The sequence below is a fragment of the Zingiber officinale genome, chromosome 1A (assembly GCF_018446385.1).
Source record: "Zingiber officinale cultivar Zhangliang chromosome 1A, Zo_v1.1, whole genome shotgun sequence".
In the NCBI taxonomy this organism is placed as follows: domain Eukaryota; kingdom Viridiplantae; phylum Streptophyta; class Magnoliopsida; order Zingiberales; family Zingiberaceae; genus Zingiber; species Zingiber officinale.
In genome coordinates, this window is record NC_055987.1 from 91,185,308 (window position 1) to 91,208,423 (window position 23,116).

The 23,116-nt window shown below is 37.8% G+C and overlaps 1 long non-coding RNA gene across 1 annotated transcript; it reads left to right on the top strand.

Annotated features, from left to right (window-relative positions):
• Positions 1 to 4,795: 4,795 nt before the first annotated feature.
• Positions 4,796 to 5,730, top strand: LOC122006629. Its single transcript, XR_006118735.1, has 3 exons — positions 4,796 to 5,104; positions 5,214 to 5,399; positions 5,665 to 5,730. It is a non-coding gene; the product is annotated as an uncharacterized LOC122006629 (long non-coding RNA).
• The last annotated feature ends 17,386 nt before the right edge of the window (positions 5,731 to 23,116 follow it).

Sequence of the window (23,116 nt, forward strand, 5' to 3'; positions counted from 1 at the left end):
GCGCTATGAGCAGCAAGTTCTCCGCTCTTGGTGCCACGCTTGAAGATTCATCTTTGGTAAAGAAGTTACTCGATTCTGTCCCTAATAAGTTTTTCCCTATTGTTGCCGGCATTGAGTAGTTTCACGATCTTGAGACGATACCATTTGAGGAGACTATTGGAAGACTGAAAGCGTACGAAGAACGAACACTACGTCTACGCGGCAACACCAACAGCACTGAAGGTGAGCTCCTACTTACTCATGCTGAATGACAAATGCGACAGAAGGGGGACAATGTGGACACTTCGTCAGGAGGCAAGGGGCGTGGATCCAGCAGCCCTAGTCGTAGCAAATGGCGTGGGCGTGGGCGAGGTCGTGGTCGTGGTCATGGTACGCCGAGCCAAGACAGTGCAGGAGGCACTAGCAGCAATGGCAGATGCACTCATGACAAGAGTCATATAAAGTGTTTCAATTGTGAGAAAATGTGGCATTATGCGTCCGAATGCTACAACAAGCGTCGTGATTATGAGGCTCATCTCACTTACGCCACCGATGAAGAGTCAACACTGATGATGATCGTGTCCCACGAGGAGTCTCACACTAGGCGTGAGCGACAGGATATCATTCTACTCAGTGAAGATAGGTTCCTACCGGAGATGTATCGCAACGTTGAGAAAGGAGAAGATAAAGACGTCTGGTACCTTGACAACGGTGCCAGCAATCACATGACTAGCCATCGTGAGAAGTTTCAAGAACTAGATGAAACCATCACCGGGAGGGTGAGGTTTGGCGATGGATCAACCATTGAGATCATGGGCAAGGGGACGACTGCGTTCGAATGCAAGAACGACGACCAAAAGGCTCTCCACGAGGTATACTACCTTCCGAAACTTTGTAGTAATATCATAAGTCTTGGTCAATTGACAGAAGCTGGGAATGAAGTGCATATGAAAGGAGATACCATGAAGGTGATTGATAGGAGCGGGAAGCTCTTGATGCTGGTAAAGCGAACACAAAATCGTTTGTACAAGATAACCTTGAAGACATTCAAGCAAGTCTGTCTCCTAGCAAGGCTAGAAAACCCAACCTGGCTAGGGCACATGCAAAGCAGCGAATCGGTAGTGCGCGGGGCTCTGTCCATGTGCAAGTCTGCAGGAGGCAGACTTGGCATACATCCGAGTCGGGCATGCGCGCAAGGCATGCCAAGCGAGGCAGCAACGCTGGGCTGCCCAAGCCCAAGTCTTACAGGAGGAAGACTTGGCAAACCAGCAAGTGTGACATGGGTGCAAGTCATACCAAGCAAAGGATTGGCAGTGCGCTGGACACATTCCAAGCCCAAGTTTGCAGGAGGCGAACTTGGCAGCGAAGCGGGCGTGGCAGGTATGCAACATATGCCAAGCAATAAAGGCGGACAAATGGGCTTGTCCGTTGTGCGAGTAGATGGACTTGCTCGTGTTGCCAAGAGAACTAACAGACGAGAGTTGTTCGTGGTGCCGAAGAGATCGAGTTGTGGGCCGAGCACTTGGTGTGAAAATAGACTTTGGCGCAGGGCCAAAGAAGCAGAGTCATGGATAACGCGAACAGATGGACTTGTTCATGGTGCAGACAGATGGACTGCCCGTGGTGCCATGCGACAACTACTCGGCTCCGTGACTTAGAATCATGTCAGGATTAGGGGAAGTAATGTGAGAAAATAATCCCTCCACGTCATTAGTTTTTTATTTTTATTTTTTTTATTTTCTTGATAATTAGTTATTACTCGGTCTACCTATTTTTATGGATCTAGATCCTATTTTTATGGATCTCATCTAGATCCTATTTTTATGGATCTCGTGGTTCGTGCTCTTATCATTTGTGATGCTATATAAAGGGTCATAGAGGCATGTAGAAGGCATCTCAGTGTAAGGTTTCCTTTCATAAGTGAAGTTCCTATTTGTTCTATTCTTCTTGTTTCTTCTTGTGTGTTGTGTGCTTTGGATGTGTTATCCTATCCGATTCTAGGCCAACAGTGTCAGCATGCCAGAGCACTTAATTATACCACTCGATAGTCATGCTTTCATGTGCCAAACCTCTTGGCAGTACTCAGTTGTCCATGTCTGAGAAATTCATCATGTCTCTAAGTGCACCTGTGAGACAAGACCATCCGGCATCACTGGACATAACTTGGCCTGTGCCAGTATTATGTGGCTTTGTGTTTTATCGAATCAAACACACTATTTCATTACGAACACTACAAGAAATTTTAGATCTAACCACACCTAATAGACAACAGTTTTTCGAGAAACTGTTGTCTTTTTGCCATTTAACAACGGTTTTATTGAAAACCGTTGTTGTTCACCATAATTTTTTTTAAATGACAACGGTTTTTAAAAAATTGTTGTCTAATGTATGTCAAAGACAACGATTTTTAAAAAATTATTGTCTAATGTATATCAAAGACAACGGTTTTAAAAAACTGTTGTCTTTTAGCGTTGCTTACATGATAATATACAACAGTTTTATTAAACTATTGTCAATTGAATGTTGTTGAATCCAAAAAAAAACAATAGTTTTTTTTAACTTCACGAAAAAAAACTCACGAACAAAGAGTTTTTTTGTTCACGTGAGGCTAGGTCACTGATAATGAGCATTTTTATTAGTTATTTTGGCTCTTAGACTTAGTATTTTTACCTTCTCATAAGCTTAATTTGATGTTTATATTATATTTTGTGAGTAGGAATTCATTTTGGACTTAATTATAAATTTTTTATAAATTGTGGAATTTAATTGCATATTTTGATGTGGTTTTTTAGGAAATTCAAAGAGCCATGGATTAGAGTTGAACCGGATCAAATTTGACTTGATTTGGAGGTCAAATGAGGAAGATCAAGCTAAATTAATGTGGACTGTTGATCAAGATCCAGTGAAATCCTGCCCCTTCATTCAGATCTAAGTGATCCAGCTTTTCATCATGATTTAAAGTGATCTGGACCATTGATCTTGAGCTTAAGGCATCCAAGGGTTCATTCAAGAAGTGGAGCTCCAATTCAAATCCAATCCAAAAGTCCACTCTTCAAACCCAATTTCAAAAGTCCAATTTCATCCTCTTAATGGATCCGGATCCCATTAACCCGAAATCTCAACTTCTCAACCCAATATCCAAAATCCAAAAACCCACTTTTAATCCTATTGATTATTGGATTCGGATTCCTCCCCTTAACCCAAAACCCGAACCCATTAAAAAACCCACCTCCCCTTTTCTTCCTCACGCACGGAACAGAACCCTGGAATCCCTCTTCTCGCGTGATTCTCTTCCTCGCGCCAAGATAGGGCAGCGGCTAGGGATGGCAATGGGTCGGGTTCGGGTCGGATTCTATATCCTCCGTACCCATACCCATCGGGTATAGGATATCCAATGGGTATACCCATACCCATTAAAGGACTGCATATATTTTATACATGTAATTTTTCTTCTTTCTATCGAGCTATTATCATTCAACAAAAACATATTAAAATTAACATCCTATTAAAAAATTTATATATAATTATAAAAAATAGATTAAACATCTATATAGGCCTACTAATATCAACAAAAAATAGTAAATTGATTTTAGAAAAAGAAAATTTTCTTTAATATATGTATATATATTATTTAATCGGGTATTCGGGTCGGGTATCGGGTATTGATAGTCCCTCCATACCCTCCTCCATTCGGGTCGGATGTCGGATCCTCCATCGGGTTCGGGTGAAATTGCCATCACTAGCAGCGGCGACAACTCCCCACACCGCGCCTCCTTCTTTCTTCTCTCCGGCCGGCGGCTTCTCCTTTGCTTTCACTGCCGCCGGCCGGCCAGCCAATACAGTCCACTCTTTTCTTCTTCTCAGATTCCAGCGGCGAGCGGCAGCAACAACTCGGCAGGGGGCAGCAACCTTCGGCGACAGATCCGACCAACTCCACCTTGCCGGAGGGGTTCTCCGGCAAGAACATTCACCTCCGGACGTTCTTCCTTCACTCCTGCCTTCTGGGGTTCAGGCGGCAGCAAGAAGAAGGCAGCAAACGGATTCATCTCCATTTCCGATCAGGTTCCAGCAGAGGGGTTCTCACTGGAGGATTCGTTCATCATCCCCATTTGTGTCGAAGAGTGCAGCGACCAGCAGAGTGAGCTACTGTCCACCGGTTTTGGGGGTTCCGAACCGGGCCTTTCGTGTGACGGCGAAGGGTAGTCGTTGGTATTCAAGAATTGAAGTGTGGATTGTGGTTGGATTAGCTTGGTTTCTCTTATGTTTATTGTCAATTTACTTGTGTTGATGCTTATTGTTAATGCTTGTAGTTAATTTGATCTTTCATGTCTAAATTGCATTAATTACGTTTAATTAGTTTTACGCCTACAACGTGTTCGATGAATTGCTTCAATCAAGAGTTAGGTTTAATTTGATGCATTTTAGTTTGTTTAATTCTTGTTTTGTCTTGTTCTTAAAATTTCGTTAGGTTCTAGTTTTGATTGAATGCAATTAGGATAGATTAGCTTAGGGTTTCTTTAATGTTTTAGGTTTTGTTACATGCTTTAGGTTTCATTGCATTCTTAGTTTCGTTAATGCTTTACTTTATGTTATGTCCATTGATAGATAATCTTGTATCGTAGTGTGACAATGCGATGTAGGAAAATATTCAATGGTTAGTTAGGGTAGACATAGTTAAAATCAAATGATTTCTCCCTTTTGCAGTAACATCCATTTAGTTCTTCACTTCTGACTAATTAATATCTTTCTAGTTCCTTTGCTTTTTGAATTTTGATGTATATGCAAGATCCAATGATTTTAAATCACATTTTCATATTTGACTTAATGTGTAGTGTCCATCTCCATTCAGTCCCTTAGTAGATCAAGAATGTCATGCTATAGAATGTACCTCTTTTTTATTGGAGAAGATGATTCTGTTTCCATTTTGATATCAGGTTCATAAGCAGGGTGTTGCACTTGGAAGATCTGTTGACTTGATAAAGTTTGATGGTTATGACCAACTGATCGAGGAGTTAGATCAGCTATTTGAATTCAAAGGAGAATTGATGGCTCCAAATAAAAATTGGATGATTGTATTTACTGATAATGAGGATGATATGATGCTTGTTGGAGATGACCCTTGGCAGTAAGCATGCTTCAACATTCCTAATGTTCTTCTCTTATGTATATATATCTTCCATTTTCTATGTATAAAATGGATATGTTGACAACTGGTGTTGTATAATTTTCTGCAGGGAATTTTGTGCTATGGTCCGTCAGATTTTTATATACACAAAAGAGGAGGTCCAGAAGATGGATTCAAGTACCTTGAACCCAAAAAATGAAGATTGTCCTGATATGAAAGAGAATGTCAAGGAAACAAAAGGCAGTCAATCTGCATCATCATCTAATTCAAAAAACTCATAGGCTTATCCTGCAATGTAAGTAGGAATCTCTTTTTGTTTAATATAAATTATCGTGATAATCATTTTATCCCATCATTTCCCAGGTTATTGAGATGTTTTATTTGAAAACTATGATAGGTTAGGTCCTTCAATGAAAATTAAACTGCATCCTTTGCAAGAAAGACTGATAACTAGAAAAATAGTTCAATATCGCTACTAGTATTTCATGTTTGGAAATTGATTTAAGCGAGAAGTTTGCAGGCTGACGACATCTTTGCCATGTGCAATTCAATCTTTGTAGGATCTTGAAGCACAAACAAAGTGATTGTTTGTGCTTTATCTAAGTGATTGTTTGAACAGTTTTATAGCATCCATCTTGACAATTAATATAATTTCGAAGATCACTATCAAGGAAGAATGTTCAAAGGAAAGTAAAGGCTATGGAGAAGATCACATAATTAACTACACGGGTAGGTTTCCGTAAGAATTCAACTTTTTCTTGATCTATTCTTATGTAGTCCATGGTACACATTAAAGATTTCACTGTAGCTTATTTTCAGTATTCTAACATGTAAATAAATACACTTCTATGGATCCTCCAAACAATCTAAGTTGTGATGGATTGATATCCCTTTATGTTCCAAACCTTTGTTTTTTTTTGGAGCTTGTAATTTTCATTGCAAACAATCCATATAGTGTATGAATTACATTCAGTCCAGTATAAACTTAGCACTTTCGCTTTAGAGGCAATTTATGGGTTTTATTCTATAATCATGTTTACTAATTGATCAGATTGATTAAGAAGGGCGTTGGAGTAGCTTGGTAAATTTGTTTTGCTAGGTTATGATAAATTAGCATTCAGCAGAATAGATGTTTGGATTTCTTCTTCAAATCACACAGTAATATTTCTCTTGTCATTGGTGAAACAATCAATCCACTCTCATTATAACTTCCACAACAGAAAATTTTATGTTATTTGCCTACTACCAATGCAGTTTAACTGATTTTACATTGACTGAACAAGGTTGATTTTATTTAGGTATCAAACTCTCCCATTTGTTTTAGATATTACATGTCTTGTTTGTTAATTTCTCCAAACCATTATTTCTCAATTTGTTAACAAGGAAACTCATGTTAGCATAGTCATGATCAGAGCCTAATTATAGTTTACAATTATCTGAGTGCTATTGATTAACTGTTCTATCCTTTCTTCTGGTTTTTTTTTTTAAATTTGTGCACTCATTTAGATGGTTTATTATTCTTGTTGTGATGAATTCAGGTCTAGTGAAAATACTGAAGAAGTATGACAAGAGAACAGGAGCACTTATCAGGCAGCCCTTCATCGAAAAGGTGCTGCAGCAGCCATTCTTTACAACTGATCTCCTATACAAACTCGTGAAGGAGTCTGTGGCTATGCTCGACCACCTCTTCCCCAACAACAACCTGTCAATTTCAGCAGAATACGATGGACAAAATGGAGTGCCAAAGTCGGCACAATCAAGTGGGAGGGTTCCAGAGTTGGAGGAGATTAAATATATGCAGAGCTTATACATGAAGAGCACCGTAGCAGCGCTGCGGTCCTTGAAACAGATTAGGAGCAAAAGTTCAACAGTCAAAACAGATTAGAAAATCTCGTGTTATATTGTTCTACCTTTGGTTTAATAGTGTTATCATTTTGTTGGTTGCTTATGAAATTTTGTTGGTTGCTTATGAAATTTCTTCAGAATGTTATAGATATTATTTTTGAATGTTAGAAAATTGTATATTAAATTTTATTTTGAAATTTAGTATTTTGAATGATTTATAATGTTGGAAAATTGTGTATTAATTTTTTTTATTTTTTATCTAAAAAAGACAACGGTTTTTCATCGTTGTCGTAGATAGTTTAAAACTGTTGTTGAAGACCCTGTTATTAAAGGTAGACGCTCAAAGACAACGGTGAAAAACTATTGTCTTTGAAGGAAAAGACAACGGTTTTTCACCGTTGTAAAACTGTTGTCTTTGCCTTCAAAGACAACGGTTAAAAACTGTTATCTTTGGGCACCCCTTTTAACAACACGGCCTTTAACAACAGTCCGAAAGGGGCTACGACAACGGTGAAAAATCATTGTTGTTAGACTTTTTTCTTGTAGTAGAACGACGACGATTATAAAAGTTTCCGTTGATGTTTCATGATATATCGAGATCTACCACAAAACTGACGAGGGTTAAACCATAGAATTCGACATGCATATCATGTTAAAATCTTAAGTTTGTTTTTCATATACTTTCAAACATGCATCATACAGGTATTTTAAAACAACGTAGGATAATGCCAAAAGTTCTATACCTGCATATTATGTTTGATCATCATGGACAAGTAAATGAATACTTTCCATTTTGCGTTCATTTCTTTCATGCAAGTCTTATCATGCATTAATAAAAACTTCATCTTCTCCTCCTGCACTTGCATCGTCATCACCCTACGATCTCCTTTTTGCACCCATCGATTAGAATCAGAGGAAATCTCTATTGGAAGAAGAAATGCACTTTACGTGGTTTACATGGAAGAGGAGAATAAGACAAAAAGAATATGAACTTAACTTGAGTTCATTAATTAAAAAAATTAACATATTTATAGGCTTATTAGATAAATGTTAACTCTACATTTATCTCTCATACATTAAATCTAGATTATTTTTCTTTTACAATGAACTCTCATTCTTATCAATAATTGTCACCTCATCTATCCATTATTTGCCATCTCATGTTATTCTATCTCTATCCACAATTCCATAATATTCTATCTCTATCCACAATTAAGTTTAATTTCTAACACCTCCTCTTAAAGTTGATTTTGTGACTCCAAGTAAATTTTGCATCTTGATGAATTCTTCAAATTTGAGTATCTTGATAAAGATATCAGCAACTTGATCTTAAGACTTGGTGTATTATATTTGTACCTCTTTTCTTATAATGCACTCTCTGATATAGTGATAGCGTGTATCAATATGTTTGCTTCTATCATGGAAGATTGAATTTTTTTTAATAGTACTATTGCAGACTTATTATCAACTCGAATCTTGGTTTCCTCTTCTTGTGGTAAACTTAGCTCATTCAATAAATTTTTGAGTCAAATAGCATGACAAATACATGAAGTCGTAGCCACTTATTCCACGTCACAAGTAGAAAGTGTGACAATAGGCTTTTCTTTGATACCTAAGTGAAAGTTGTATTTCCCATAAATAATACAAATCTTGTAGTACTATTTCTATCATCCATATCTCTATATCCTTAAAGTTTGAAATTATTAGATGATGAATAAAGGAACCCAAAATCTATCATACTTTTGATATAGTACAAAATTCTTTTAGCGATTTTAAAGTGAGCGGTAGTTGGCGTCTCCATGTAGCGGCTAACAAGTTCAATAGCATAAAGGTTATCATTGTAAGCTTCCAACCAAGCTCTTGAAAAGTGTTGGATCAACTTTTTCTCCTTCATCATGCTTTGATAGCTTAACTCCACATTTTACTAGGATATTTATGAGCTTACTATTATCCATCTTGACTTCTTTAATATCTCTCTTGCATAACCTTCTTGTGAGATGAATATTCTATCTTTATTTTGGTTCACTTTGATGCCCAGACATTATGACATGAGCTCAATATTAGTCATCTCAAACTCCTTAGTCATTTATTCTTTGACTTCTCCAAATATAGTTAGATGGCTTCCCGTGAAGATCAAGTTATCGACATATAGGTAGGCAATCAAAACATCTTTATTTTTATTTTGAATGTATAGTGCATGTTCATAAGGACATTTTATGATGTCTTTCTCTTGTAAGTACTTGTATATCCTGCTATTCCATACCCTTGTTGCTTGTTTTAGCCCGTAGAGATTCTTCTTCAATTTTAGAACTCCGTCTTCTTATCCTTTAACTTTATAACATGATGGATATTGAATATAGACTTCTTCTTCAAGAATTCTATTTTAAAAAAGTATATTTTATATCCATTTGATGTATTCTCCACTTATTTTGTGATGCTAAAGGAATTATTAGTCTGACAAATTCTAATTGAGCAACGAGAGCAAATATCTCACCATAGTCAATACCAGATCTTTGACTATAGCTTTTTATTACCAATCTTTCTTTGTATCTTTCAACTTCTCCTTTGGCATTCTTCTTTATTTTGTATACCTTGTATACTCACTTCACACTAATCGCCTTATGTCATTTAGGAAGTGGAGTTAACTCTCATGTACCATTCTTCTCAATCACATTGATTTCTTTATCCATCACATCTTTTCAATTTTTGTTCTTTATAGCTTCTTGGAAATTCATAGGCTTGCAATCGACAAAGAGACAAAATAGAGTAATATCATCTTGATTTTCAGTTACCTCATAAAGGTCACATAAGCTCCTAAAGTATGGTACTCTTTCACTTGAAGTTGATACAAATGAATTTCTTTTAGTACTTGATATTGGTGTTACTATTAGAGTAGTAGGCTCCCCTCTTGTTTGCTCCACCCTTGGTTGCTCCATATCTTCTTCTTCAAAGTATGGCAAGAAGTTATAATCTTCATTTTGAGATTCCCAATTTAATTCTCTTTCTTTATCAAATACGACATTCCAATTGATGATTGTCTTCCTAGTATTTGGATTGTATAGCTTATATCCTTTTGAGTTAGTATTATAGCCAATAAAAATAAACTTCTTACTTTTATCATCCAATTTGCTTCTTGCTTCTTTAAGTATATGAGCATGGCCTATACTCCCAAAATCTCATAGATGAGAAATCTCAAGCTTCCTTCCACTCTATACTTTTTGTGGTATCTTGTCCCACACATTCCTTGTTGGTGACCGGTTGGATAAGTATATTGCATGTGCAACCACTTCTTCCTAAAGTTCTTTTGGTAGCCTCTTGCTTTTGAGAATGTTCCTTGCCATGTCAAGAATGGTTTGATTCTTTCTTTCCTCCACTCCATTTTGTTGAGGGAATCTTGGAACTATGAGAGGTCATCGTATTCTGTTCACTTCACAAATTCTCCTCCTCGATCATATCGAATAGCTTTGATCTCAAGACTACTCTCCTTTTCTAGAGTAGCTTTAAATTTCTTGAATATGCCGAAGACCTCTGATTTTTTGCTTCAAGAAATACATCCAAGTTTTTCGAGAAAAGTTATCTATAAAAAAAATGAAATAATTACTCTTACCAAGTGAACTTGGCTTTATCAGACCGCAAACATCTGTGTGTGTAAATGCAAGCGACTTTTGGGTTCTTGGCTTGACTCCTTTGGAAAATATTTTCTAAATTGCTTCCCAAGTAGACATGCTTCATATAATTGGTCAGGATGTTTAATGCAAGATTGTCTGCTCACCATCTCCTTCTTTGAAAGCAATTATAATCCTCCAAAATTGAGATACCCAAATTGAAGATGTCATAGTCAAGTAGTGTCTTTATAACAAGTTTTGAGACAATTGGTAACATCATTTTGAATATTAAACAAGAACTTTCTATTTCTTGACATGGTACCTTAGTAATTAATCAATCAATATCATCTTTCAAGATGATCATATTATCTTTTAGATAAATATCATATCCTTTTTCCAAGAGTTGTCCTAAGCTCAAAATGTTGTTTTTCATATTTGACACAAAGAAAACATTCAAAATAGATTCATATTTTCCATTCTTCGAACAGATGAAAATGTTACCTTTGCCTTTCACATTGATCTTTGATTCATCTCCGAAGGATACCTTATCACCAACTAATTCATCAAGCTCTATGAACATACTTCTTTTTCCACACATATGATTGTTTGTACCAGTATTGAGATATCACATTGAATCTTTGCCTCTTTCATTATAATTCTTTGTATGCTAGAAGTAGGGTGTCATCTTCTTCTTTCCTTTCTTCCATATAGTTTGTTGTTTCATATAATTTATTCTTGGGTGATCTACATTCTTTAACATAATGCCTAAATTTGTCACAATTGTAGCACTTAACTTGAAATTTATCATACCTCGAGTTTGTGTGCCCTCTTCCATATCCTCTTGTTGAATTTTCTCCTATTCCCTCAAGATGGTCTAGTAATTGGAAAGCCATTCTTGTTGACTAGTGGGGTCTCGGTATAGTCGAGGTAAATGTCTCCCTCATACATTAGTCATTATTCCAAGTGCTAGTAGTCATCCATGATTTATCTCATTTGTGTTGACCCTAGGACGAGTTGGTCGGGTCGCTAGGGGCGAGCGCAGTTGCCTCTTGCCAACTTTTTGAATTTTCTCCTCTTTTATTATTGTTGTTGGAAATCCATCCATATTCACTAGCACAACCTCATCTATATCCACGACCCCTCCACGTTGACTTCTATTGTTAGAGAAGCTTCCATCCTTCTTAGTTGGCTGAAGAGAAGCCTTAAGAAGTTGTTGAGTAATCTTTACATTAGTTTTCTTCTTTTCTTCATGGGCATGTAATGATCGCAAGAGTTGTTCTATCATCATGGCTTGTAGATCCTTGGTCTCTTCGATAATAGTTATAATACTATCAAATCTTGAATCTAGTGATAAAAAAATTTCTCAATGATAGTCACTTCTTCTAGTTTCTTACCATTTCTCTTTAATTGATTGGAAATAGAAAAAATAATCAAATATCAACTTGCCTTCCTTCATACTATGAGCATCAAATTGACTTCTTAATGTCTAAAGGCGTACCTTTTGTTGGTGCAATCGACCTATGCTTGATCGGTACGATCATGGTTTTGATGTATGTGTCAAAGAGTTTAAGTTAGGCTTTCATATGTGTTTGATATGTGTGTTTGAGTCTTGCAGGACTTGGTGAAACACATGAGAAGCTTGGTGCAGCTAAGCTTGGGAAGCTCATCCTAGGGCTCGAATCCTTGAGTCCGTGAAGGATGGTGTGGAAGACATCCGAGGGACTGCCAGATGAGGAGCAACGGAGTGGAGCCGAGGGAAGTGGACTTCAAGGTAACGTGAAAGATGGCACGGAGAGGAGCCACGGGCTCGGGTGCATCTGAGGGACAAAGGCCGAGAAAGAGGACTTCAAGGGTGACTCCGGAGAGGATGAGTGTGAGTGTGTAACAAGGTGCAGTCCAGTCGGTTACAACTTTTAGCAGTCAACTGCACCAGTCGACTGTATGTTTTCACAATCGACTGCATCAGTCGACTGTTAGTTTTAGCAGTTGATTGGCTGAGAATAGAAACATTCTGTTCGCTCAGCAAATAACTACCAGTCGACTGCTAAAACTAGCAGTCGATTGGTAAATGACTGTTGGCAGACCGTTGGTGTTGCAAAGTAGTCGTTGGCTACCTCCAACTGTAGCACCAGTCGACCGATGGTTTTGCCAGTCGAATGGTGCTGAGATGAGTTGATATGATGATCAACTCTCTCCTTTTATTTAAGGGAAGCTTTGGGGCTTGAAGGAGGTTACTCATGCTTGTTGAATAACTCCTTAGCAATTGTACAAAGCTTCCAAGTCATTCTCTTCCTCCTAATCTAAGTCTTCATCTTGTAAGAGGAAGAGAGCTTTGTGAGAGGTTGTACTCCACTGAGAAGGAGTAAGAGCTAGCCGGAGATTGTCGGGAATTGACCCACCGAAGGATCAAGGGTTCGTCAACCTCAAGGACACGTCGTGGAGTAGGAGCAAGCAATCTCCGAACCACGTAAAGGATTTGTGTTAGCGTTTGTGCTTTCTTACTTGTTCTTATTGTTTTTGTTTAGTATATTCCGCTACGCACTAACACCTTGTAGAGAAGAAAGGAAATTGGGGGTGACCTAGTTATCCAACCCCCTTCTAGCCGGCCACCGATCTCTCACAAGTGGTATCAGAGTGAGGACGCCCTTCAACGGACTAATCGCCGAAAAGAACACTTCATCAAAATGGTCGGCTCAAACATTCATCCACCCAAATTTGAATGAGACTTCTCTTGGTGGAAGAAGAGAATTGAGGTATTTTTCGAAATTGATTTTGACATAATGCTAATCATGGAAAATGGTTTTGAAGTGCCTAGGGATCAAGACAATAAGATACTTGAGAAAACAAGGTGGAGCAAGAAGCAAAGGGAAGAACATTTAGAGAATTCTAAAGTCATACATCATCTACTAAATGTCCTTCCCCAACAAGAAGTAACATGGGTTGGAACCTACTCAAGCGCCAAGGAGTTATGGGAAAATCTAGTGGAGCTTCATGAAGGGACATCGGAAGCGAAATTGACAAGAAGAAACCTCCTTTGAACTCAACTCACCAATATCAAACTTGAAAAAGGGGAAAAGGTATCAATTTTACATTCTAGAATTAAGGAAATTTTAAATGGACTAACAAGTGTAGGTGAAACACTTACAAACTGAGACATCATAATGAAAGCCATCAATGCTTTCCCAAGAACCTCAACATGGAGCTCCATTATAGATTCATTCTACATTTCAAAGGATCTAGAGAAGAGCTCGCTAGATGAATTTTTCTCAACTATGGAGCTTCATGAGACACGAGTTGAAGGGCTAGATGGAGAAAGATCAAAAGGAGTAGCCCTTGTGGCAAACAAGGGAAAGGGGAAGAAGAAGAAAGCTCCATCTCCATCATCTTCCGATTCCGAAGAATCAAGCGCTTCAAATGGATAGCGACCAAGAGGCGTATATGGTAAGAAAAATGAGAAGAGCATTTAAAAAGTTTTCAACTAACAAATCTCATGCTAGGAAAAGCTTAAGAAGCAAAAGTAGAACAAGGAGGATCATTTGCTACAATTGCCAAGGAGAAGGACACATAAGAGATGATTATCCTCTCTTGAAAAAGAAGGAAGGAAAGAAGAAGGAAGAGAAAAAGACAAAAGAAAAGGGGAAGAAAGTCAAAAATCTAAAGGCTACATGGGATGATGCATCATCATCGGAGGAAGAAGAGCACCATGTAGTCAATTTTACTCTAATGAGAATTGATGATGCAGCCTCCACCTCATCCGAACAAGAAGAAGGAAGGAGCTCAAGTGAAGATGAAGAGGGGAGCTCAAGTGAAGGGGGAGGTCAAACTTCGGATTCGGACTTCTCGGTAAGTGAGGTACATAACCTTCCTACTCATATTTTAATTAAAATTATTTCAAGTACAAATGATGAATTGTTCAAGGCTAAAAGGAAAAACAAGTCTTTGAAACATGATATTAGCATGCTCGAGGAAAAATTAGAATCCATGTGCTCTAAGGACAACAATATGCATGCTTCTTCTAATTCTTCAAATGATTCATGTTTAGAAGAAGAAAATATGAAATTAAGGGAAAAGGTAGAATACCTTACCAATGCCCTTAGAAAATTTGAAATTGACTCTAAAATCCTAAATATGACCATTGGGAGCCAAAAGGCAAGTTTTAATAAAAATGGGTTAGGATACAATGAACCCAATAATGAAAAGACCTACCATTGTCTACTTGCTAGGGGCAATCAAAAACCAAAACCATAGATAGAAAATGCATCCCCAAGGAATATCTGGTTAACCCAATTAGAAAGAATTTCTATTGGGTGTCAAAATCAATCCTCAAGGGTTAGAGGATTTTAGGTCAAGTCAACCATAGAAATCATAATTCAAATCCTTGAAAAATGGTTGACTTGAGAACTTAAGGGGGAACACTTAGCCTTGATAGAAATTCATGATCAAAAGGGCTAAGTAGAGGTTACCTTTATCTCACAATGATTTTCATTATTTTCTAACCATAAATGTGAGATGATAGGATGATACAAATAATTCATTTATGCTTATGGCATTTTGATGAGTTATGAAATGTATCAATTGTTAGTGATCATAGGCCAACTATGGGGAAAGAAAATGTTTAATTAATGAACATCTTGCCCATAGATCATAGTTGGACATTTCAAATGTTTTGAAAACAATTCTATATTTTATTTATAGTGGATAGTTATTTTAAAACATATGAATTCAAAACTAGGGTTTAATTTGATACAAACTTGAGTGTTTTTCAAAGTGTTTGAGTTTTTATCAAAACTTCAAAAATATGATGAATTTTCATGAAAACATATTTTTCCTTGTTAAAGAACATTATAAGAAATATGTGTTCAAAATTTCATGATTTTTTAATTTTCTGAAATTTTTTATGCATTTCTAAAGTTGGCCTCAGAATGCTGAAAATTGATTTGGGTTTATGCCAATCGACTGCGACAGTTAGCAGTCGACTGGTGGTTCTTTTTCAGCACCTTCAAGAGCTGGTTTTGGTTCATTTTAAGTCCACATTGATCCCTTGGTATGTGTACATGTTTAGTACAATTTTTGATGGTGTCAAAGGGGGAGAAATGGGAAGGGTTAAGTTAGAAACCTACTTGTGTGCAAACTTAAAAATTAAGGTTGAGAGCATATGTTAAGGGGGAGCTTGGGTATTATGCTTCATGTTTACATATTGCTCTTAATTTTCATGTTGTTATTTATGCCTAACTTAAACATATTGCCACACATCAAAATGGAGGAGATTGTTGGTGTAATCGACCTATGCTTGATCGGTACGATCATGGTTTTGATGTATGTGTCAAAGAGTTTAAGTTAGACTTTCATATGTGTTTGATATGTATGTTTGAGTCTTGCAGGACTTGGTGAAACACATGAGAAGCTTGGTGCAGCTAAGCTTGGGAAGCTCATCCTAGGGCTCGAATCCTTGAATCGGTGAAGGATGGTGTGGAAGACATCCGAGGGACTGCCAGATGAGGAGCAACGGAGTGGAGCCAAGGGAAGCGGACTTCAAGGTAATGTGAAGGATGGCACGGAGAGGAGCCGCAGGCTTGGGTGCATCTGAGGGACAAAGGCCGAGGAAGAGGACTTTAAGGGTGACTCCGGAGAGGATGAGTGTGAGTGTGTAACAAGGTGCAGTCCAGTCGGTTGTAACTTTTAGCAGTCAACTGCACCAGTCGACTGCATATTTTAGCAGTCAACTACATATTTTAGCAGTCGACTGCATATTTTAGCAGTCGACTGCACTAGTCGACTGCTAGTTTTAGCAGTCGACTGGCTGAGAATAGAAACATTCTGTTCGCTAAGTAAACAGCTACCAGTCGACTGCTAGTTTTAGCAGTCGACTGGTAAATGACTATTGGCAGACCGTTGGTGTTGCAAAGTAGTCGTTGGCTACATCCAACGGTAGCACCAGTCAACTTATGGTTTTGCCAATCGACTGGTGCTGAGATGAGTTGATATGATGATCAACTCTCTCCTCTTATTTAAGGGAAGCTTTGGGGCTTGAAGGAGGTTACTTATGCTTGTTGAATAACTCTTTAGCAATTGTCCAAAGCTTCCAAGTCATTCTCTTCCTCCTAATCTAAGTCTTCATCTTGTAAGAGGAAGAGAGCTTTGTGAGAGGTTGTACTCCACCGAGAAGGAGTAAGAGCTAGCCGGAGATTGTAGGGGATTGATCCACCGAAGGATCAAGGGTTCGTCCACCTCAAGGACACGCCGTGGAGTAGGAGCAAGCAATCTCCGAACCACGTAAAGGATTTGTGTTAGCGTTTGTGCTTTCTTGCTTGTTCTTATTATTTTTGTTTAGTATATTCCACTACGCACTAACACCTTGTAGATAAGAAAGGAAATTGGGGGTGACCTAGCTATCCAACCCCCCTTCTAGCCGGCCACCGATCCCTCACACTTTTTTCCCTTTTCTTCTCCTTGATACGAGACTTAGGGTTTTTCCCATGCTTGATTGGCCAAAATAGTACCCTTTTCTTCTCCTTGATACGGGAAGCATCCGACGATCGAACATGTGTTTTGATTATGTCAAAGGGTTCAAAGTTAAGTTGTCTTGTTATCTAACAAGGTTTGTTGAGTTTGCAGGAAAGTCTTAAGTTGCCTTAAGAAAAAGTCTTAATGGATTCTAGGCAAATGGAAAATCCTAGGGGATGGTAACCCTAGATGGTGGAAAATTCTAGTTGCGGTTAGGCAGGTGGAAAACTCTAGGAGGTGGTAACCCTAGGTCCTGCGGGGTAGTAACCCTAAGCGGAAGAAAATCCTAGGGGGTCGTAACCCTAGGCTGTGGAAAACCCTAGGGGGTGGTAACCCTAGGTCCTAGGGGGTGGTAACTGATAACATGTATTTTTGTGCATTATTTTGGCTCTTATTACTTAGCATTTTTATCTTCTCACATGCTAATTTTGTGTTTATATTACATTTTGCTAATTGAATATATTTTAGACTTAATTGTAAATTTACTATAAATTATGGAATTTAATTTCATATTTTATGTGATTTTGTAGGAAATATAGAGTCATTGATTAGGGTCGAGGCAGATCGAATGTTTCTTGATTTGGAGGTCAAACGGAGGAGATCAAGATGAATTAATGTGGACCGTTGATCAAGATCCAATGAGATCCTGCCCCTTCAGTCAGATCAAGTGATCCATCCCTTCATCCTCATTTAAAGAGATCTGGACTGTCCATAAAGATCATCCTCATCCAAGTCCAATTCATCTCCAATTTGGATCAAGAGAAGAGCCCAATATGAACCAACAATTCAACTCTTAAAGCTCACTCTTCAAGCCCAATTCTAAAAATCCAATTTCAATTTCTTACTGAATTCGGATCTAAGCTCTAATGGATATCCTTTCCTTAACCCAAACCCGAAATCATTAAGAAACCTTACCTCTTCATGCGGATTCACGTTAGCCCCGATCCTTCTTCATCGCGCGTTTCTTCTCGGGCAGCTAGGGTTCACGTCAACTCTTCCCATCGCCGACCACTTCTTCTTCCTTCTCTCCGGCCGGCAGCTTCTCCTCTTCTCTTCACTACCGTCGACTGGCCATCCCAGCCCCACTCCTCTTCTAGATTCCAGCAGCGATAGCAGCAGCTTTCTCAACGGGGCAGCAAGTAGACGGCAACAGCTCCAACCAAATCCACCTAGCCGGAGGGGTTCTCTGGTGAGATCCGCCACCTTCCGGCAACCTTCTGGCAGCTCTTCAATCTGGGGTTCAGATGGTGGAGCAAGGAGGTGTTGGAATGTATACTGAAAGCCTAAGCTTTGTAAACATTTATTATGAATAAAGAATCACATTTGGTCTAATTGTCTACATTTGTTTGTAGTTGTTCATTTAATTTATATTGTAGATAACATATTATGTGGTGTCACATACAGAAGATGATGTTATCAGTACCTTATAAATTATAAACAGTAGCTCACGACCAAACTGGAAAATGAACAAACCATTAGAAGGTCGTAGTGTAATTAGGTATTAGTTTATCTTGACTATATAATTACACTAGTACACTCAGAGTGTATTGAGTAGGACCATTTGAGGTCGTTTCTTTTATACTGACTTTATAAAGGAACAAAGACCTCAGTTATTATGGAAGTGTGTGCTCTTAATCCTAATATAATAACAAGCACATATATTTGATATTTATTTCTTTAATTTATCAATGGGTGAGATTTAGTTCGTTGAATCAATAAACCCGATAAGTTGGGAAATGGTATTACTTATAGTGTGTGTTGTTGATTATAGAAGGAAACTGTGTCCTAGAGATACTAGGTTGATAATGTCCTCAAGAGGAGCTCATAAAGATTGTCATGTTAAACCCTGTAGGTGGACTTAGTCCGACATGACAATAAGGTTGAGTGGTACTACTCTTGGACTTAGATATTAATTAAATGAGTTGTCAGTAACTCACTTAATTAGTGGACATTCGATATCTTAAACACAGGGAGACTAACACACTCATAATAAGAAGGAGCCCAAAAATGTAATTTGGGATTGGTGCGATAGTTCAATGATAGTTCTCTAGTGGAATGAATTATCATTGATAAAATTAAGTTGTGTGTTCGGGGCGAACACGGGATGCTTAATTTTATCGGGAGACCAAAACCAATTCCTCCTCTCGGTCCCTATCGTAGCCTCTTATTTATAGAGTTCTATACCCACCTTCTATACCCACCCAATAGGGGCTGGCCAAGCTAGCTTGGGAACCAAGCTAGGGCCGGCCTAGGTATATTATTGGGTGGCCGGCCCTAGCTTGAACCCAAGCTAGTGGGGGCCGGCCAAATTAAATTAAAAAGGGATTTTAATTTTAATTTTTATTATAATGTGGAAGATATAATTTAAAGAGAATTAGAATTAAAATATCTCTCTTGTAAAAGATTTACAAAAGATTAAAGAAAGAGATTAGATCTCTTTCCTTATTTGTAGATTGGAGAGATGTTTTATTTTCTCTTTAAAATTATTCACATGATTAATAAAATTAAAATTATAGATATTTCCTTTTATTAACCATGAAGAGATTTTAAAGAGAAATTTTATTTTTTTAAAATTTCCGGAAACAAATTAGGAAGTTTTAATTGTTGATTAAAACTTGTCCTCTTTTGTTTTCCAATGATGTGGCCGGCCACTTGAAATTGATTTGGGAAATTTTATTTTATTTCTCTCAATTAAATCAAGTCAAGGAAATTAAGGAAAATTTATTGTAATTAAATTTCCTAATTTGCCTAGGCCAAGGAATATAAAAGAAGGGGTGAGGGTGCCTTCATGGGACACAACCTCTATTGTTTTCTCTCCCTTTTTCCTTGGTGTTGTGGCCGGCCATTACCCTCTCCCTCTCTTCCTCTTGTGGTGGCCGAATACTTCATCTCTCTTGGAGTTCTTGTGGTGGCCGGATACTACTTGGAGAAGAAGAAGAAGGAGAGAAAGTTAGCATCTCTTGGAGCTTGGTTAGTATTTTGATTTTCTTCTTTGGTAAAGTTCTTCCTTTGTGGCCGAACCTTGCTTGGAGGAGAAGAAGGTGGTTGGTGGTTTCTCATCTTGGTAGATCGTTGCCCACACAACGTCCGAGGTTAGAAGAGGAATACGGTAGAAGATCAAGACGTTTTTCTACAAGGTATAATTAGTAATTTTATTTCCGCATCATGCTAGTTATTTATGGAAATAATACCAAATACAAGAGGCTTATGATCTAGTATTTCGAATATGTTTTTCGATGTTGTGTTCTTTTGTTTTCTTTCTTTTCCTTGTGATTTGATTGTTCCCTTTGGTTAACCTAAAGTTATTTTAGGAAATTAAATATTAGCTTTCTATTAAAGGTTTTGTCTAGTCGGTGGTGGTTGCTCCCATATCCAAGAAGGTCATGTGCCTCGCCACGTCAGTACTGGGAACCTTTTATGGAAATTAGTATTTAATGGAATTAATAACTTAAGGAGACTTGGGTCGAACGTGTTAAGTTCCGCAGGAGATCCAAGTTAAAACCTAAAAGAACAAATAGATTAAGTTTTGGATCAAACGTGTTAAGTTCCGCAGGCGATCCAAAATTTAATTTAAAAGAACACATGGTAGCTAGGAAAAGGTTCAGACCTTTGTACAAAATTTTTGTACAGTGGAACCTCTAGGTTTTCCGAGTAGCAACCAACAATTGGTATCAGAGCTAGGGTTTTGCCTCTGTGTATTTGGTATTTAGTTTAATTATGCACATGTCATACATAATTTAGGCAGGATAATAGTAGGATGTGCTAACTTTGTGGATGCAGGATCCAACTATTATGGCTTTTAGTTAATTATGTGTGTGATTGGACCCTTGGACATGTCAAGGGCAATTTATATGTGTGTGCATGATTGTATTAAAATACAGAGTCTGTATTTAGTTTTATTAGGATTTTATTTTTGATCTAGATACATGTACATTCCTTTTATGGAATATAGGATCAAAAATGTAAAATTCTATTTATGTCGCGGATCGAATCTTGCAAAGCGTGGAACCTTCTAAGGACCAGAGGCGCAGCGGAACTAGGAGCAAGATGGATGCGACAGCTAGACCCGGTGGCGGTGGCCAAATTTGGCAGCAGCTTGGGATGACAACACACGGAGGACAATTAGAGATAAAAGCCATAATAGTTGAAAATTAAATTTTCTATTTATTGCTTTTATATTGTGCTGTGTGTGCATGTTAGTTTACAAGTTTAAGTAGACTAGCATAGTTAGAATTCCTCATTTATAAATAACTAAGTGGGAGAGGGATTTTTAAATAAATCCCATGGTCTCCATTACTGGTTTGTAAGTGATGCAAACAAGCTTGCGCGTTGGCTCTGAGTGCTTTCCTCCATAACGGATGAGCTTGTTTGCGGATCACTAGAACAGACTTCCATTTTTGGATGACTATAGGAAGTTAATTAAGAGCGTGTGATCTTCCCCAACGGAAGGGGCATAATCTTATTAATGGACTTAGTGTCAAGTAATGGTATACACTTAGACACATCTAATAGTATCCTCCCTAACGGAGTCACTGCTATTATTTGTGTGACCAAATGATACCAACTATTAATTTTATTTGTCAAAAAGTTAGGTTGACAAGATAATAAAATTAATGGGTTAAAACCCTCCTTTTACAAATGTTGAATTTGTATACGTCCACACTAACGTGGCATACAAAATTCACGGTGTTATGAGGTGTTGGTTAATTTAAAATAGTATTGTTTGAGGAATCAATATTATTCTAAATTTAGAGTTCTGACCAAAAGTTATTTGTGATTCTTAGGATGTCTTTCAACCCACTGTCCATCATACTTCAACAGAATAGACTTACTGGACCAAACTACATAGATTGGAAAAGAAACCTGGACATTGTTCTTACTGTTGAAAGCTATAAATATGTACTGACTGAGCACCTACTGGTGAATCTACCCAAGAGGAGATTGAATATCATAGGAAATGGGTAAAAGCAGATGAGATGGCGCGGTGTTACATTTTAGCTTCAATGTCAAATGTATTGCAACATCAGCATCAAGATTTACCAACGGCCTATGATATTATGAACAATCTCAAGGAACTCTTTGGTCATCAAGATAGGGCTTCTAGGCAAGAAGTCATGAGAAAGATAATGACAGCCACCATGCAAGAGGGTACTCCTGTAAGGGATCATATCCTAAAGATGATGGCTTATCTGAACGAGATACAGATCCTTGGAGGAGAAATTGATGGGGAAACCCAGATCGATATGATCCTCCAAACGCTATCTAGAAGTTTTGAGCAGTTTCGCCTGAACTATAATATGAATAAGAGGGTTTATTCATTAGCGGAACTACTGACAGAACTTCAAGCAGCAGAAGGATTCACAATGCTCAAATTCACTATGTCGAAAATGGTTCTACTTCTAAACCGAAAGGAAAGAAGAAGAAGAAACAAGTTGGTTCAAGAAAGAAAGTGAATAAATCTCGAGTACGGATTTAAAGTTGGAATGAAGAAGTCAAGGGCAAGTGCTTCATCTGTAAGCAGGCAGGACATTGGAAGGCGGATTGTCCTCGGAGGAACCAAAACAAAGGTATATCTCATACTCTAGTTGTTGAAACATGTTTAGCGGTGTTATCTACCAAAGACCGTGTGTAGATACGGAGCCATCGATCATGTCTCAATTCCTTGCGGGGTTCCAGAAACCCGACGACTATCCGAAGGAGAAATTACCCTCTACATGGGCAATGCTACTAAGGTGGCAGTTATTGGGAGACGTCTACTTATCTTTTAGTAGAAATAGGAATTTGGTTTTAAGAAATTGTCTTTATGTACCCGCTTTTAGAAAGAATTTAATTTCAGTTTCTAAACTATTTTTAGATGGATATTCGTTTCTTTTAGTAACGATGTAGTTATTAAAAGAAATAAAGTGATTATCTGCTCGTGCATTAGTTGGCAATTTATATACTTTAAATCCAATTTCTTCCACAAAGCAAAACATGGAAATTTATAACTCATCTTCTAATTCTAATAAGAGAAAAGAACCTTCGAAATGAACCAAGCATATCTTTGGCATCTAAGGCT